General features: G+C 43.6%; 1 long non-coding RNA gene across 1 annotated transcript in view; it reads right to left on the minus strand.

Moving 5' to 3' along the window:
• Positions 1 to 12852, minus strand: part of LOC146856973 (uncharacterized) — a 70999-nt gene extending 58147 nt beyond the window's left edge. Inside the window, exon 1 of the long non-coding RNA XR_014979836.1 lies at positions 12684 to 12852. This is a non-coding gene — a long non-coding RNA (uncharacterized LOC146856973). The remainder of the gene's footprint in view (positions 1 to 12683) is intronic.
• Positions 12853 to 15910: the final 3058 nt, after the last annotated feature.

Consider the following 15910-nt stretch of genomic DNA (forward strand, 5'->3'; position numbering starts at 1 on the left):
GCTTCTTTCTGATCCTGGATGCATCAACCAATTTCTCTCAAGTAAGTTTCAAAAGCATCAAACCAAACAGATCACCTGACTGGTGGATCGCCAGTAGATTTTTAAAAGGATGGAGGAAGCGCAACCAACTTCATAAATATGTTCCACTAAGTTGCTGAAAAGGTGAGCTTGTCACTTCATACCGTAGAAAACAATTGTTGCTGGAACTGCTGTTGAAAGACAAGCTGTCGGGATCGAAATGTATGCTTTTCACTGCAGCTGACAAGTTGCCGAAAGTTCTTAAATCTTGACCTGTCACTGTATTAAAATCATGACGTGACTGTAAATAAAACTTGATTTGTGCTCACAGTTTGGGTTACAATGCTATTTAATTTTTTATGTTTTTTTAATAAATAATGCAACCTAACATTACCAAACGTAGGAAAATGCTAAAACAAAACAGAGGCTATTTTAAAAGGTGATTTTCTTTACCAAGATTGCAGCCTACAATGCAATATTCACATAACACCAAAATGGCGAGCATAGAGCGAGGAGGTTGCGGTTCCAGTTTATCTCTTCCCACACATGCCTGACACTTTTTAAAAACAGTTTCAGTGGACGTTTGCTGAGAACACATTGTAGTCATTGTAGATCCAGCACTGGTGCAGACGTACCACACAAAATGGTGTGTGCCAAACGTAGATATTGGTCTTGTAGTCTTTCACTCTCTCACATGAGTGGCAGATAGCAACAAGACAGCACGCTGAGAAAGACTGCAGGGGAATGAGAAGAGGGGATCTCTAACATTTAACTCTCTGTATCAAGCGCAAAGCCCAAGGGGAGATGTGTCGACGAACACAGTACTCACTGCAGAGCCTGACCAATGTCACTTGTAAAAGTAGCCCACAGCAGCATAAATGATGGTGGAGCCAGCAGCTTCGAAGAGGAAGAGACATCTCTGGAGCAGAGTTTTGACAGAAATGCCAAATGTGGATCTTTATGATGAAGAACCAGACACACGAGCCACTCTAGAGAGCAGCCTGGTGGATGAGGCAGCAGGCAGGGCTCGATGGACAGCTCCAGTCGCCGTCAATAAATCTGCAGTAATGACTACAGATACAATAGGAGGTTCCGCAATATAAGTTTGATTTTATGATTAGATGAAGGAGCTGCCCAGGAGGTACATGCGGGTACCATCAGCTCCCATCTCCAGCACAGAGTAACTGCCACATTAAACCCAAACAATCTAAGAGCACATAGAACTATGTAAGGCAGAACATTCCACTCCAGGCAACTTAACATTACACAGATAAGAACGAAGGTAAGATATAACTATTAATAGGTGGTTTAGTGTCCATTCTCTTTTGCATCTTACTTTGAGATAGCTGCCAATTGCATCAATCTAAACTTGAGGATAGACTACCTCCATCAACCTGTGAGGCACAATGCACATCCTGTGCTAGTATATACTGTGGAGCTGATTAAAGCTGCTTATGAGGTGTCATTTCCCTCTTCTGCCATTGCTCTTTTAAACCTTTAATCACTATTTATTTTAATGCTGGCTGCTATTTTATTCTCTAAGTGTCATATTTTACTTTGTCAAATTGGTGACCTGAGGTGTTTGCACACTTAACAGAGTTCTTATCTACCGCTGCTGCGGGCGGGTGTGATAGCAACCGGTCCCTCACTTCCCCGGTCCACCGCAGCGCTATTTGCGCTGTTTGAGTGGAGGGAGGGCTGATGGCTGATTCCTTTCTTGCCTCACAGTGGCCATTTGGGACGTTGACAGTGCTGTTTATGCTTGCCTCCACCTCCGCTGGGGATTAAAATGCATGATGGCGCTGACGCGCATCTGATTGAAGCTGCTTACGAGGTGTCATTCCCTTTTCTGCCTGCTCTCTTTTGCTGGCTGCAATTTTAATTGTTAAGTGTCCTATTTTACTTTGGCACATTGATGTCAAATTCGTGACCTGAGGTGTTTCCACCCTTAACACAGTTATTTTCTACCACGGCTTCGGGTAGGCCCCTCACCTCCCTGGTCCACTGCACCGCTGTTTGTGCTATTTGAGTGGAGGGAGGGCTGACGGCTGATTCCTTTCTGGCCTCATTGTCACAGTGGCCATTTTAGGAGGTTGGTGGTCCAGTTGTTGCTTGGCACCGCCTTCGCTTGGGATTAAAACGCAAGATGGCGCCGACGTTAATACAGACTCCTGACAGACACAATGTCTGGATTAGGGCTGGTCCAAATTGTGGAAGAACCATCGCATACTGCCGGCCATCTGTTGGTTGGAATTTTCACTAATAATCCCAACATCAGCTTTTAATGTAATCTACCACTAACTTGGACAGATCATTTTGCTGTAGTATGGGATCTCAGATGCTGTGCTAACTTTCCCATTAGGACACTGAAACCCTGACCCTTCACTCTTAATATTCAGGAAACTAGTGTGGATCAGATGGCTGAGAACTTTCACAATTGGCTTCTCTCAGCCTTAACCAAGGTTTCTCCCGCTAGATGTTTGAAAGCTAATTATAGAAAGCTCTCTCAGCCTTTCTTGTCTTCCACTTATTCAATTGCTAAGCCTATGAGCTTTGGGGAATTTGCTGTTCCTTCTCCAGTGCAGGTTGCTGCACTCATACATTTGATTAAGTCAGGTTCCCCCAATGACCCATGTCCCCCCAGGGTGATCTATCTGGTTCCTGAGGTTATATCTCATTACCTTGCAGCCATCTTTTCCATCATGTTAAAAATGGGCATTTTTCCGACCATTTGGAAAGCTTCATCGGTACTTCCCCTGCAAAAGAAACCCATCCTTGACCCGCTTGAGCCCAATAACTATCGCCCAATTGCATGGATTCCCTTTCCAGCTAAGTTAGTAGAAACATTTTTGAACACCCAACTTTCCTCTTATCTTGAGGTCAATCAACTTCTAGAAGATACGCAGTTCAGCTTCAGAGAAAATCACAGCACGGAATCTGCACTGCTTACAGCCTTAAATTAGATCATCCCTGGATAAGGGAGGTAATGCAGTGCTGATTTTGCTTGATTTTTTAGCATCCTTCGATACAGTCAATCATGAGGTACTTATTTGCAGAATTTGGATTTTTATAAATCAGCCCTGATGTTCATTAACTTTTATCTGTGTATGGCTCCATCAAGTGGTGTCAAGTGGGATCTTGAATTCAGGAGCCTTCTGTGTGCCCGGTGGGGAACCTCATGGATCATCCCTTTCCCCAACCCGATTTAATCTTTACGTCACCCCACTGGTTGTTTTGATTAAATCTTTCGGGCTTCCCCTGGCATTGAATGCCGATGATACTCAAATTATTGTATCAGTGGCGAAGGGCGAGAGTGGGCCTGGTGCTAAATTTAATGAATGTATGAATGCAGTGAACAGTTGGATGGTCAGCAATTGTTTAAAGTTATATTCCACGAAAACCAAAGTCAATCAATTTGACAACAATCCATCACTTTGTTCCCCCCACTGGTGGCCATCAGATCTAGGTCAGGCACTCACGCCAACCTCCAAGGTTATAAACTTGGGAATTTTGCTGGATAGCAATTTGAATTTAAAAAATCAAATTAATCTAACTACCTGCTCCTCCTTCCTCTGATTCAGAATCATTAAGAAAATTGAGAAATTGGTGCCACTGACCTATTGAAAGAAGTAGTCATAGCCTAAGTACTCTTTTGATTCGATTACTGCAACAGTCTCTACACCAGCCTCCCTAAAGGCTCACTTAGAAAACTTCAGACCATCCAAAATGCTGTTTGGCCGCAATCAGACAACTGCACTGGCTTCTGGTCCACCACCGCATTTCCTTTAAGGCCTAGCATCCAAGTCAATCTATGGAAATGCACCGGCTTACTTGAAGGCAAATCTGATACGGTATACCCCTAGCAGAATACTTTGGACAAGCACAGTGAACCTGCTGAAGGTTGCTTCCTGCAGACGGGTCACCTGGGGAGGCAGAATCATCTTTAGAAACACAGCTTTATTGTGGAACCATCTACCTCCGTAGCTTAAAGTTGAACCCACTTACTTAGGGTCAGATTTACAAGAAAGTGACGCATCTGTAGAGATGCGTCACTTTCCCTGCGCCAACATGCCAAGTCCTTGCGTAACCGTGGATGCGCCGTATTTACAATACGGCGCACCATGGCGCAAGGATTGACAGATGCGTCAGAAATTCTGACGCATCTGTTGACGGAAAAGTCACGCATTGCTGGAGTCGTGTCGCAAGCGCGACGCAGCTCCAGCAATGCTCTGGGGGGCCCTATCTTCACAATGCTGCGTCAATCCTTATGCTTGCTTCAAGCAGGCGCAGGGTTTTGACGCAGCATGGGCTCAAAAGTGACTGAGTGAAATCTTGTAGATTTCACTCAGCCACTTTTAGGAGGCGTTCCTGCGCCGGAACGCCCCCACCTGCCCTGGAACGCCTACATGTGGCGCAGGGCTTTACAACGTGACGCATCTCCCAGATGCGTCACGTTGTAAATACCCCGCACCATGGCGCAGGATTTGCGCCGCTGCTGCGTCACAAAAGTGACGCAACGGCGGCGTAAATGAGGCGCAAGTCAAACATAAATCTGCCCCTTAGTGTTTAGGAAGAACCTTAAAACTTGGTTGTTTAACCAGTGATCCCCTAGGACTTGGCCCTCGTATGCCCTCTTATGATTCATTCACCGCCAAGAATCCTCCGGGTATTTGTGCGCTTTGTGAGATTTTCATTAATTAATTCATTTATTCATTCATTCATTCATGACTGCTGAAGGAAGCTCCTCTAAATCCCAAAGGCTCTCACTCAGACAATCCCTTTCTATCACTCCCTTTTACTGGGTGTAGGGTTGTTTCATTACTTCCCATGGGGTGCTGCCATATATCTTTGCTAGCATTCTACTGTCCTCTGGCAGATTCCTCTAGACACTTTAAACATCTTTATCCCCTCCTTCCATTGCCCAGGCATCAGCAGACCACAGACTGGCCAACACAACCACATGTTCACCATTAAGGCTGCTCAATGAAAAGGGTTAAACCTATATGGTTGTCCCATTTCCATGGCGGTACATTCATGGGTTACAGCAACTTTGCGTGCCAACTGCCCATCAGCGACTGTTCCTCCACTAAGGCAGAGGAGCGTCGCCCCACAAGAAAATTAAAATGATAACAGCATGTTATTATCATTTAAATGTTTTCCTTATGGCTCTGTAGGTCTGATGATGGGCAGGTCTGGGCTGGCCAGAGCCCTGCAGGGGGAGGAGTGGTGGCACTTTCCAAGTGTGCATGATGCATTGGCTGGCTGTCTTGGGGTGGCCAAACAGTCATGCACACTTTGCATGTTCACCACTGGCTGTAATGTACAGCCTGGGTGGAGAACATGCACAGGCCCCCAGTTACTGTCTGAGAGCTGAACCACGGTGCTCAGACCAATCACAATGCTGCTCAGCAGCGTCGTGATTGGCCTAAGGGAGTATGGTTGCATGGGTGCTTTCTGTTTCTTGCCTGATTTGTGGCAAGAAGGATGGATGAGTGGCCGTCCTCGTGAGGTAAGTTAATTGTCTTTTCTTTTTTTTTAACCCCCCTTTCTCCCCGCCCCGCCACTGCTGCCTTGTAGCAGCCACTACTGTCCATAGTACATACATTCACTCCTACAGCCTTCACTTTGATTACCTCACAGCACAACACTGAGCACAGATACTGGAAGTGGAAGAGATCCACAGGTACAGCTTATGCAACTACCTGGGGTAGGTTATGCTAATCGAGCAACCATTGGTCCAGAATGTTGGGCACAAATCACTGTTGCAGTAGACGCATGCTTTTCCACCATAACTGAAGGGGGAAGGGAGAGGACGCTTTCAGTCTCCCTGAGTGTTACTTGGAGAATGGTAACTCCTTTGAGTACACAGCACATCATCATGCTGACAATTAATACAGAAACAAGTCAAAAACTCATTATTACAACCATATTCTGTGCTTGTTCACCAAAAGCCATTTTTCCAGTCTTTTGGTTCAGATCTTATCCTGTGTCATCACCGAACCTTGACGAAATATTTGAGACTCGGGTCTGGTTTTCACTTGTACAAATATTGTCGGGACAGAGGTTTCATAGGAGATGTTTGAGCTCAGATATGTTTTTAACACAATTGATTGCCTTTTGCTGGCCAATGGTGGTGAACGATGGCAACTACAAGCCAGTCTATTACCAGACTGTTCCTGGAAATCGAACTGGGCCGAGTCACTACTGCCTTTTAAGATTGCTTTGCTGTTGGATTCCTGTACAAAATAACATTTAAGCCGATTATGCCTTTTGAAGATATTGCAAATTGTTTTGAGATCTTTGCTGTCAGCATCCTTAATTAGCATCCTCATTTGAAAATTCACATACTGGCTAGTTTTTTAACTAAGATCACTAACAAGTGAGCCCTCTTTTACTGATCTGACATCTATGTGCCTGATAATATATATTTTTTTCTAATTTTTTTGTCCAAGACCGCCAAAAGGATACATTAAATTCTCTAGAAGGATTTATTTAGTCGAACTATCCATTTCAGAGACCAAAGACGACGGTATCAGAGCCTTTCTTAATCAGAGAAAATAGCAAAACGTATTTGTTACAGGACTTTTCAGTCGCATAGAAATTCTGCTGCTTTGTTTTAATAACAGTCCATCTATTGATTGATTACAAACGCCACCTCTCCATAGTTTGCAACCCACAAAACCCATGTAATCCCGTTCAACATGAGGAAATTCAGGCACAGGCATAGAAAGGATTATGCTGCATACCAGAGGGGCCCAGGCTGTGATGCACTTCATGCTGTGCATTGAACAGAGATTAAACTGAGCCAGGATGCGCCCTTTCTCATAAGAAACCCAGCTTAAATGAGAGAATCTGCTTAAAATTTGCCAGCCTGCTTTGAGAAATGTTTTTTTCTTCATTTTTGAGAAATCGCCCTTGAAAAGGAATTGTTTACAGACTTATTCCAAAATGATGTACAACTTTGATTGTTGTAAGACCCGTGTGGTTCTATTGTTATTTTACGTTATGCGGTGGACCGCCATTTCCTAGAGTCTGCATTTGCAGTAATCATTACAAAATGTACTTAGGTAATCTTAACTTTTTAACGTTTTCAGGAACTGCTTGGTGCCAGAGTGAGGAATAGCGTTCCATATTTTAGCGGAAATGCTGAGCAAGATGCTTAGGGGCATATTATCAAGAACGGCGTTAAAATTATCGCTGCTTGAGCGGCAGTAAACTGCCGCTAAAGCGGCGATAATGAGCTTGATAATATGCCCTTGAGAATTCCAATAGAAGCCCAGGTTCACACCAGAACATGGGTTTCTATTGGAATTCTCAAGGGCATATTATCAAGCTCATTATCGCCGCTTTAGTGGCAGGACGGCGATAATTTTAATGCCGTTCTTGATAATATGCCCCTTACTTTCATGTAGGAAGATACAACATACCATCAAAAAAAGCAGTGGCATAACGAAACTCGAGCCCTCCCCCCTGTAAATTAAATTGAGGGGCCCCCTAAAGACTGACTCAGGAGCTCTCAGCCCAGGGTACTGTGCTGTAGGCTCTCCCTGGATCTCGCCCCATCCAGCACTGCGGTGTGCCTTTGTTACACACTGAGACAAAGCACATGTATTACAGCTTACTAAAGAAAGCCAAATACAAGCTTACTACTGTTATTTTTAACGTCCAGCTACACACAGCTTTCTTCGTCTGTTCTGAGTGCTCGTGTGATCAATACAGGGCCACAGCACTTCGAGGATGGTTAAACTGTGCCCTTGACTTTACATTATGGTTTTCATGATGTGTAAAAGTAGTTCCTTACTGTGCACACAGTCAATACCGATCTGTCAGCAGCATACGAAGTTTCTAAAAGCAGAGTCACAGTGGCTGCACTCACGCAGCCCCTGCAGGCGGTTTTATCTGTGTGCAATCCTCGGCGTTACTCCTCACTCAGTGCATGCCATATACTTTGGCTTCCACAATGCATGTTTGAAACAGCAGCAGGATTACATTAGACATGAATCTGTCCAGTGTGGTCTTGTTTATTTTTGGGCTTCTGATTTTTACCCTTGTATTAATCAACAGTACATGCTAAGGGCCTCATATATGAAAAGTGTTGCATCGTTGCGGGAAAACAGCCATGCAACACTTTTCATAACGTCATCCTTGCAACACCATGGATGCGCCGTATTTACTGTATGGTGCTCCATGTCGCAAGGATTTACAGATATGTCAGTAATCGTAACGTATCAGTAGGCCTTAAAATGGTGCATTGCTGGAGTGTGTCTGAAAATAGACGCAACGCCAGCAGTGTGTCATTTTACATGGGGCAAGCACCATGTGAAAGGCACTGCATCACTTCTTATGCCTGCTTCAAGCAGGCGTAAGGATTTGATGGACTGACGCAGGTGAATCTCATAGATTTCACTGTGTCACTTCTATGTGGCTTTCCTGCATCGGATCACCCACCGTACATACAATATACCTGTAGCAGATATAATGTAGCGCAGGGGCTTACAAAGTGATGCATCTTCCTAGATGCTCCACTTTGTAAATATGGCACATTTTTTATACTGCCACAGCGTCGCAAGAAGTGATGCTAGGGCACCATAAGGGCCTCATAAAGGTCTTATTTATAAAGCCCTCATGCCGCCATTGCATCACTTTTTGTAAAAAATCCTACAGGTATAATGTATGCAGGGTTGGCATTCCGATGCAGGGAAGCCACATAGAAGTGACCACTAAAATCTATGAGATTTCACTGCTACAATTCTACTGCGTCAGTGCATCAAATCCTCATGCCTGGTAAAAGCAGGCTTAAGTGGTGATGCAGTGCCTTCCACATGAGGCTTGCCCCATGAGAAATGACACATTGCTGGAGTTCTGTCTGTTTTCATACACACTCCAGCAATGCATCATTTGTGCGCCTACAGATACAACAGGATTACTGACGTATCTGTAAATCCTTGCGACATGGATCTCCATATAGTAAATCCAGCGCATCCATGGTGTTGCAAGGCTGGTGGTATGTAAATTGTTGTAGCGCTGTTTTCCTGCAGCGATGCAAAGCGTTTTATAAATGAGGTCCTAAATATTTGTAAACAGTGTGTTATTTGGCTCCAATTCTATTTGTAGCAACTACTGCTGTTTTGGATGAGCAACAATTAATGTGCACTCTTTTAATTTTATTAACCATTGCATTTCAGGTGTGTAGATTAGTCAGCCTGGTTAGGAGGTTGTGATTCTCCAATTTCTTAACAAAAAAGCAGTCGTCTGCAGGATGGAGGAGTTAGATGAGCAAATTTCACGATAAACTGTTTCCATGAGTAATAGGGTCAGTACTGATTTTCAATGGGTGTTTAGAATGCTGCCTAAAGTGATTGACACTAGTTTGACTATTTCTAAGCATTCATCCAATCATAGGGCACGATTCACAGAACTAACTTAAGACAAAATCCTAAACTTACTACAATTTTGATATTCATAGAAGGCACTTATTCATTTTGGTATTCACAGAAGGCACTTACTCATTGATGAGTAAGTGCCTTCTGTGAGTACCAAAATGAGTAACTTACTCATTTTGAGTAACTTACTCATTGTGGTATTCACAGAAGGCACTTACTCATTGATAAGTAAGTGCCTTCTGTGAATACCAAATTGAGTAACTTACTCATTTTGAGTAACTTACTCATTTTGATTAACTTACTCATTGTGGTATTCACAGAAGGCATTTACTCATTGATGAGTAAGTGTCTTCTGTGAATACCAAAATGAGTAAGTGCCTTCTGTTTATACCAACATGAATGAGTGCCTTCTGTGAATACCAAAATGGTAGTAAGTTTAGGATTTTGTCTTAAGTTAGTTCTGTGAATCGGGCCCACAGTGTGGTTCTTGATTGCCAGTAGTATACTTGGAAACAATAGCGTAGCTAGACCTTGTGCCAACGACGGCTGTCCCTGTGTTTGCCGCCTGCAGCGGCCACATGTAAGAGTGGGGGTGTGTGGGGGGTGCTGGCGATTCCTGCGATGACCGCCCAATGACGGCTGCAGGTAAGGGCAGGGGGAAGCCGCCACTCACCAAAAGTCGTGCTGCCTGGGCCGGGCCCCCCCTTGCTTCACCACTGCCTGAAAACCTTAGAGTGGTGTAGCTTTTCAAGCCTACTTCTGTCAATGCTTGTGAATTGCCAAAAGTAGGTAATTTGCACTCATTCAAGGAGTACTTCTATGGGTGTAGATTTACTATTTTTTGTTATAAACCAGTCACAGGATACATTTAAGTTTCAGCTCCAAAATATGAAAAGTTAAAAGATCTTAGTGAAATGAGAAGCACAAGATAAACAGACACAGACATAGAAAACACACCCAAGGCGCCCTAGAGTTACCTATCAAGCCAAGAATGTATTTGGAGAATGTCACACACCAACCCGCCCCAACCAAGCGATGCCTTTGTATGTCACACCTGGTTATGGAAGTCCTCTCCAGGAACCCATGACTATAATCATTTACAACACAACAACTTGGAGTTCCTGCCCTGAGACCACTTATTTGATATGTCTTTTCACTGCATAGTAGAGTTGGCAAATTGTTGCATTTAAGCAAGGCTCCATGTTTCTTGTCCTCACCGTTTGCAAGTCATTTTATCAAGAGACTAATCGCCTCATGTAGTAACCCCAAGTTACAAATAGAGGTGGGTGCAAAAGCAAATTAGTAGGGAGAGCTGAGACAGAGCCGAGCCAAGGGTGTGGCCTGGCTCTCAGTGTGCAAGCACAAGCCAAGCCATGAAAATGTTTAGCATGTAAATTGTACAAAAAACATAATATAAAAATATGATACAGTCTCTTCAAATTAAAAAAAAGTATGTAATTTTTTAGTTTAAAGAAATTTTATTAGGAAAATAAACATATTAAGAACAAATTGCTAAGCATAACAAGAAACAAGAAATAAAACATTGAAAAAATTACAGGGAGCGTAACTGTAATATATATAAGAAGAAAAGGGAAGACGAGAGAGTGAAGGGAAGAATCCAGCGTTAACATCGTAAACTAATTTAGTGTGAATTATGTCCTGTTACAACCAGATTCCACCCAACACTGCAGGAGCGAAGATTTGCCCAGTCCACTACCCCTTTTCCGGTAGCTACCGCCCTTATAAACACAGTGAATACGCCACCAGGACACAGGGAGAGGGTGGGGGACAAAAGAGAGAAACCACAAGTAATCCTCGCCTGGGCACAGATCTTCTAAGCACCACAGGTAAATACTCCCACCACCTATAGGAAATCAAAACAACAGGCATTCGAATTATATCAATAAACAATAATCAATACTCAAGAACATGCATGATTAGGCACTGCTTGGAGCATACAAAAACAAAACTTTTACCAGTATTAGGAGTACGAATCGCCCATTCCTGAAGGATAAGTTGAATCCACAACTAGTTTCCACCAGCAAAAAAGGTTGCATAAATGCATGTTTAGCAAACAAACAACGCATTTGCTCTTTAAATGCCAAGTAATTGTACAATACAGGATCATTGCAGTGGAACAGCCCACATCGCTGCCGTACCTGCTAAATATGAGATAATAAAAGCCACCTTGGCAGAATCATCTGGAAAAGCTGTGATTCGGCACATAAAATGGAAGTGAGACTGATTCATGAACACGTGGTACTTATTACAGTCAGCCGTAAAACTTTCCGGTAGAGCCAAAGGGACAGGAGTAGGGGTTGTGACTGTGACCACTATAGGAGTACTACCACTAGCCCCTTGCCCTGATGTCCTGTCAAACTGGAAAGTAGCGGTTTGAACAATAGGACCCAGACTCTTCACAGAAGGACCTCTACCCGGACCCCAAGCCTTCTCCCTAACCTTGAATGAACTTAACTCCTGACGTAACCCATTATTTTCCTGCCTCAATTCTTGTACCTCAGTCTGGAGGGACGTGATAGCAACCATTAAGTCCTGCATAGTAGGGATCCCGTCCTCCCCCACTCTATTCCCAGCCTCATCCATCTGCGCTCGGACAGTGTTTCAATTCGTGGGCTTGGTTTTCTGTCCTGTTACCACCAGATTCCACCCAACACTGCAGGAGCGGAGATATGCACAGTTCGCTACCCCTGTCCCAGCAGCTAGCACCCGTATATACACGGTGAATACGCCACCAGGACACAGGGAGAGGGTGGGGGTCAAAAGAGGGAAAACACAAGGAATCCACGCCTGGGCACAGATCTTCTAAGCACTACAGGTAAATACTCCCACCATCTATAGGGAAACAAAACAACAGGAATTCGAATGATATCAATAAACAATACTCAAGGACATGCATGATCAGGCACTGCTTGGAGCATACAAAAACAAAACTTTTACTAGTATTAGGAGTACAAATCGCCCATTCCTGAAGGATAAGTTGAATCCACAACTCGTTCCCACCAGCAAAAAAGGTCACGGAAATACCCTCAATCTCCAGTGCGTGCTTCCTCAAAAAACAAACATACAAGGGGAAAAAGTCTTTCTCCGACATAAAAAAACCCTGTTCTGCACTTAGAAAAAGCGACCCCAGTTAAAGAAAGGAAAAAAGGTGTCCATAAACAACCGGTTGCAAAAAAGAACTCGAATGCTAAAAACGACAGCAGACATTTAGGAAGTAACCAGCGTAATTCAGAGAGGAGAAACAGACACGCAGCCGCGTACCTGTAAAGTCCAGTTAACCAAATAAATGCCAGTCCGCGACAAATCCACATCCAAAGAAGGGGGAGGAAAGAAAAAACAATGTCCCAGAGCAAAGGGCGCATGCAAGCGGCAAATCCAGAGGGAAGGCAAGGCACGAAGATCCAGAAACTGCGAAAACAGCGGCAACAGGAAGCCAAGGCGAAGTCCTTCCGGGTAAGAAGCCCGGGAAACGAAACCAAGCAAAAAGGATCGGCTGCCGGCCCGTTTTATACCCCCGTAATCGCACCTAATCTGCGTGCGCACCGGCAGTCCTGCTCATGTATGCCCATAGAGAGGGACAGGAGAAGGTAAGTTTCCGTCTAATACCTAACAAGTTACATAGTATGATCATTAATGAAATACATAGTTGTATTATAAAAACAGTAGAAATCTGCAAATAAAATAGGCATTTTATTAAAAGTACATAATGTATACACCAAGGTAGCTTTGGTACTTTCTCGGTGGAGGCAGAAGGCAAATGGGAATCCGTGCAAAAGAAAGGAAGCGAGAAGGAAAGAAAGAAAGAAAGAAAGTAAGAAAGAAAGAAAGAAAGAAAGAAAGAAAGAAAGAAAGGTTATCATAAGAACTCTCGCTTGATGAATAAAGTTAATGGTGTCACATGTGCTCTAGCTAATCTATGATTATAGCATACTCCATACCACCAAGCCAAATAAATAACTTTTGAATCATCTTTCCAATGTCTTGTTATTTGTTGTAAAGCAACAGCAATTAGAAGATCAAATATTTCAGCAGTAAGAGAACAAGTATAACACTATACAATAGACTACCTGAAAATCCATTTAAGGCAGTTAATTGCATGTTGGTTTGGAAAATATAATTAATTTGATTCCAAACTTTACTCTAAAAAAACAAAAGAGTTGAACAATAAAAAAGCATGTGTGATAAATTTGCATAAGGAGTACGCATTGCCATCTGGTATGGGGTACTGTGGGCTTTAATCTTCTAAATAAAAGTGAATTTCTTTAACATGCCGAAAAGCTTCACCTTAGTACAGATTAATGTACAGACAGATATTTATTAAAAGTGATAGTTTTCAAACGCAAACTTAGGGCCTGATTACAATGGCTGTGGACCGCCATTGTCAGGCCGTCGGTGGCGGTCCCACTGCCAACAGCCCCTGCAGGTCCACCAGCTGTATTAGGATGAGGCGGCTCGAGGCTTTTGGCAGAGGGACCGTCCGCCTCGCACCCGAAAGGATCAAGGAGCCCGTCGGACCATCAGAGGGACTGCAGTCCCTACAATAGGGGCGGAGCCTTCTCAGGCACCGCCGTTGGGATTACAATGCTCCTTTCCGTCTGCCATTTCATGGCCGTCCGCCTCCATAAAAACGCAGGTGGAAAGTGACTGTAGGGCGCCTAGCGGGCACCCTTTCCCATCTTGCCATCCACTATGGGGTCTGGGGAGCACCTATGTTACCCCCCTAAACATCCCTGTACCACACTGTGCAGAGATGTTTACAAGCATGCCTCTTAGTAGTGGGGCTAGTGGTGCAGCCCTTTTTCAGGCCGCAGCAAAAGCCTCAATGCTAAGAGGCATATTTCCGACCGCCTCCACTGGGGTCGGATCGTATTTTGTCCGGCGGAACCGCTGACTCCCTGTCAGCCGGTCTGGTTCCCCACAGGATGGCGGTCGGATGCTCAGCCAACCGCCATCATAATCAGGCCCTTTGAAACATTAATATCTCTCCCCTGAGAACAACGCCATTAGTGACCTAAGAGGCAAGTCAACAGTCATGTAAACAGGAAACATGGCCTACATTCTTATAACAGGTGGAGCAACATTATTGTGTATTAAATAAAACATGATATCTGTTTGCACAGCACACATCCTGAGCACAAGTATTTAAAAATGCTCTCCTATATGTTAGTAAACACAAACAATTTTACATTTTTATATAGATGTAATACGCTTTTGTTTGTTAAAGGTAACACAATTTTTCAAATATAATTGTCTCATCCTTAGCTGAAAGTCAGCCTATTTCAATAAAATCAACGGTTTTATGGTGCTCGATGCTCAGTTAAATGGGTGCACAGTACTGGTTTGTGCTTATAGAACTGAATTATATGTAATAATTTGAATGAACATATGAGTGCAGGCTGGCTTTCTTCCGACTTAGGTATCTGTACAGAAACATGCTTGAATTTTCGATACGTGCCCTATTGCTGTGGAGGCAAACCAGAGCCATTTATAAAAACATGCTATATGGAAAACAGTTTTGATTTGTGTTTGGTGGGTTTTGTGCTATTCTTTTGCTCTCTCTAAAGAGCAAACTAGTGAGCCGAGCAAGATCCAACACTCACCTGCAATTCCAGGCTAGTGCAGCATGTGTCCTCCCACTGATGAACCTGCCTGTTCAATATAGAGAGCCTGCCATAGTGGTCCTACCTTACAAGGACGAGAGCTGCATTGATCTTCTTCACCAGGGGCAGTACTTACTAGAGGCATGAGCCAATTCCTTGCAGGTGTGCTATAAGACTGGCAGCCAATGCCAGACCGATTGGATTTTTGAGGTCTGTTTTAGGCAAGACCTTTTTTCATTTTTCAAAAATTATGTGTATAACATAGCTACATACAGGAGTGTCAGACAGACTTCCTACATTAGTGGTTCTAGTCTTTTTTAGGTCTGGCGTGAGCCAAGATTGTTTTATTTCACTAAAATTATATGTTTAACATACTTACATAAAGGCGCTTTTAAGGGGCAATGTGTCACCGGCTGACTTCTCTTTGAGTTACAGATTGCTGCCCTTTTCACAAGGATTACATCAACACACAAAGTAGTTTCCTTCAGGGACTACTATGGCAATGTGTGCTTTTCTGAGAAACAAAAACTATCAGAAGGCTGGTGGCCAACACCATATCTATGGGCTTTGCCAATGCTTGTTGTACTTGGGACCAGCTAATGTGCTGGCCAGAGTAGTACACACATTACAAACAGGGAGGGGGAGATTTTCTAGAACTGTTCATAGAATACTCAGCACTGCCTATAAATCCTGAGGTCCAGATTTATTACACATTTGTGTAATGTCAGTCATATGCCACAAGGTGGTGCTATGCAGCGCAGAACAGCACAGAATGACAGCGCCTATGAACTTGCATGGACAAAAGTTTTTTTGGGCCAAACCATGAGGTGAGAACAGTGACAAAATCAGTTTGTATTGTGGCAGGCCAGTTCCCTTATTTTTTTAATT

The sequence above is a fragment of the Triturus cristatus genome, chromosome 3_2, assembly GCF_964204655.1.
Source record: "Triturus cristatus chromosome 3_2, aTriCri1.1, whole genome shotgun sequence".
NCBI classification, from domain to species: domain Eukaryota; kingdom Metazoa; phylum Chordata; class Amphibia; order Caudata; family Salamandridae; genus Triturus; species Triturus cristatus.